The sequence below is a fragment of the Fukomys damarensis genome, unplaced genomic scaffold, assembly GCF_012274545.1.
Source record: "Fukomys damarensis isolate Sample0158 unplaced genomic scaffold, DMR_v1.0_HiC HiC_scaffold_26, whole genome shotgun sequence".
Lineage (NCBI taxonomy): Eukaryota > Metazoa > Chordata > Mammalia > Rodentia > Bathyergidae > Fukomys > Fukomys damarensis.
Genome location: NW_022900938.1, coordinates 19,522,787 through 19,526,435, shown reverse-complemented (window position 1 = coordinate 19,526,435; position 3,649 = coordinate 19,522,787). Strand labels below are relative to the sequence as shown.

Sequence of the window (3,649 nt, the reverse complement as noted above, 5' to 3'; positions counted from 1 at the left end):
TGGAATACTACTCAGCCATAAAGAATGAGAAATTAGGTTCATTCATAGGAAAATGGATACCTTTTGAGGATATACTCCTAAGTGAAATAAATAAGTCATACATGTGTAAATACCAAATAGTTTCTCTGGTGTGAAAAACTATAATAGTACAAAAGATCCTAATGCGGTAATTAACAAGATGAAATAGGAAGAAAAGGGCTAAAGGTGTAGGGAAGGTGGGATGGATAGGGGAAGGGTAATAAGGGAAAAGAAAAAAATGTGAGATAAAGAAAAGATGGAAATAAAGTGCTTGTAGATGGGGAGGGGATGAGGGAGTGAAGGGAGGGCAGGGACAAGGGGAAAAAATGAGAACCAAGACCTGTCATGTAGAGGTACAAGATCCCAACAATGAATGTAACTGTACTGTATCCCTAAAATGTACCAATAAACCCAATTAAAGCTGGGGAATAAAAAGCAAGAGTTGGACACACCCATGACAGGAATGTCTACATACAACACTGAGTCAGAGCTTAGGAGCTCCGATCAAGTTGTCCTCTATACATTCTATAACTAATTTTTCAGCTTCCTTGTTAGTCTTCCTCTCCTCATGCATTAGAATGGGGAATGATACTGCAGTTGAACTTAGCTTGCAGGATGTAAAAACACCTAGTATCACCATTCTCTTCATATGGTGCTTAATAAATGTGACTTCCGTCTCTGATTTTACAATAGACACATTTTACAGTTACTTTTCTAGAGTGTCTTTCATCGTTGCTAAATGATCTATTTATACAAATTAAGTTCCTGCTGGAAAAGTCCTTGAATAGACTCTGCTGTTTTTAAGTCCTTATTAATCCTGACTTTTGCTTTATCTTCTTCACCCAAAGATCAAACTCTGAACCTTGCTTTCACTCCATGGCATTACGGTACACAATATACATTTTTCTCCTACTCACACTTCCTCAGGCTGCATGTACTTCTAATCTCAGGAGTGTCTGAAAGCAGCCTGCACCAGTCTCCCATAGCTGATCAGATGACATCCACTCAGTTGTCTAAATTGGACGCTTTAATGACTCAAATTTTTCTGATAATCAGAAGTGTATTTTTCTGGACCTCCTTCATGCTTTAGCATTTTGACTTCTGGGACTAGCCTGGAGCTGTATTTAGTGCTTGGCTGTTAAATGCACCAGGCTTTATTTATTTCTTAAAAATCATTATCTGCTTTCAAGGGAGACAGAAGAGATGGAGGAGAAGGCAGGTAAGGCAGAATGCTGGCTCAAAGAAACTAATGGAAAGGTGATTATTGACTTTGATCCTTGGTTTCATGATCAACCTGAGATCATTGTCTTCAGAAGCAAAAAGAGATGACTAGAAATAAACAGGAAGGCACATCGAGTTGCAAAACTGATCCACATGGGCACAGTCTATGCTAGCAGAGCCCTCTGACTGTAAAGGGAAAGGATGGTATACCATGGTTTCCTTCCAGCTGACTTGTGTTCCCAAAATTAAAGGAACAAAGGAAATGTTTTCAGGGAGTTTAACTTGAACAAACAGGCGTGTAGCATCAGCACAGTACCGTGAGTTCTTTGGCATCAAAGTGCCAGCTAAATTTTCCTTGCTGATCCTTGCTGATAAACATTTTGGGCACAATGCATACCCATTTCCATTATCTGTATGACGCATAGCAATTTTCATTGATTTTTAGCAAGACTGTCTTCTATTGAAGTTATTCAGAAATCAATGATTACTAATATACATTCTCATAAGAAATAAATACTTGTCATAATCGTAGAAGTAAATAGTTGTTAAAATAACACGATTTGGAGTAACTGAGAGAATTTAAGCTAATGCAATCATTTTATAGATGGAAGAACCTAGTCTTAAGTTGCTGGTGGGAAAAACAAAGATGGCTTTCTTTGAGCAGTTGCTGTAATTTGAATGTGTCCCCTTCAAATGTGTTGGAAACTTAACTACCAGTGCAACAATGTTGAGAAGTGGGCCCTTTGGGGAGAGGTTAGGGTTAATGCCATGATAAAATGGATTTGCAGGAGTGGGCCCTTGCTCTTTTCCTCTTTTTCCATGTATGACTATTACATTCCTCCTCTCCACAGGACTTAGCATTCACAGTGCCATCATGAGACCAAAGAGACCAAGCCCTCATCTGCTGGTGACTTGACTGGGACTCTCAGCCTTCAGCTATAAGAAATAAACTGTTCATCATAAATTGCCCAGTTTATGGGTCCTTTGTGTTAGCAGCAAAAATGGACTAGACACCAGAATCGGCATCCAAGTGTTTTGTTATCTATTCAAAATAAAGCCATAGTATGACGGCATTTGTTTGTCACAGTGACATGATCTGGGGGGCACTTGAGGACAGCTAGGTGATCTGGAAGAAAACATTTAATACATTTTCTGTATATTTTATGATGAGGACAATAAAAATAAAATATAAAGTGTTAGAAGCAGATGTTTCATATTGAACTTACTAAAAACTCAAAGTTTTTCAAAGTTTTAAGGAAAAAGTTGAGTTTGTTTCCATGCACGTAACTATAGTTGGCACTGTTTTATGTTTGAAATGGCTATGAGAAATTCTTGCAAAGTCTTTTTAATGATTTCTTCAAATTCTTGATACCATTGATGAGAAATTTTGTTCATACAAGTAGGTGGTAAAAAATTTAAAACCATTTTTAACATCCATTCAAAAATTTACAACAGTTGAAATTATCTTTAAGGAATCCAAGAGCTCTTCTTTTATATTGTCTTTGATGTAAATGTTTAAATTTCTTGTGATTATAAGAAGAGATTTCAATTCAGTCAAACCTTTTCATTCCAAATATTTCAAAAGAAAAGTGCTTGGACTTGTAGAATGTGTGTGCAGAGCTCTCGCCTTTGCCGTGCCTCTGGCATGGATTCCATCACAAGGGTACAGCTACTGCAAACGGCCTTAAGGTGCACGTGAAGAAAAAGGTGCAAGGCTCCCTTCTGAGCTATGCATTACAGGAAGCCTCCCCACCTCCCACACTCGACCTAGACTTAGATTGAGCATCACATTCCACAGGCCCCTAGAACAAATCTCTAACATCTCTGCAGAGCTCCTACCCACAGTGGGCAGCAGGGTGCCCTGCAGTGACTGCTGAGGTAGATAACGAGGGTCACTTTCCCGGCAGTGCCCGCTGTATTGCAGACAAGCTCATGACACTGGCCACCGACAGGAACTGGGGGGCACACTGTCAAGGCCCTCTTGGGCTGCTTTTTAGGAGTCCGACTGATGATAAACTCAGGGCCTCAGTTACCCCAGGCTTCCAGGGCGGAGTGTTCATAGTTCCCGAGACACAAATAATACCAATCAGGAGGCCCAGAGAATGAAAATGGCTGGCCCAGGCCCACAAGCAATGGCCCAGGTCTAAAACGGGATTGTCTATCATTCGGTCTTCATTCCTCTTTCACTGAGCCATCAATAATCTAACCAACTTAGCGTTCTAGTGGATGGAAGTGGTGTCTCTGGGTTCTGCGGGTGAGCTGCAAATGCGGTGGCTTCACTTCTCGTGTGTACCAAATAGTGGTCCTTGAAATTCCTACAGTGAGGATCCACTAGAAAAGTTGCTTTACAAATAAATTAAAAATAAGAAATCCTACTGCACTCACTGTCAGATCACAAAGATACCTCTGT

The 3,649-nt window shown here is 40.0% G+C and overlaps 1 long non-coding RNA gene across 2 annotated transcripts in view; it reads left to right on the top strand.

The window, feature by feature from the left end:
• LOC104850220 overlaps positions 1–2,405 on the top strand; it is a 13,656-nt gene extending 11,251 nt beyond the window's left edge. For both annotated transcript variants that reach the window (XR_004514398.1, XR_776913.2), the window contains one exon: positions 2,091–2,405. This is a non-coding gene — a long non-coding RNA (uncharacterized LOC104850220). The remainder of the gene's footprint in view (positions 1–2,090) is intronic.
• The last annotated feature ends 1,244 nt before the right edge of the window (positions 2,406–3,649 follow it).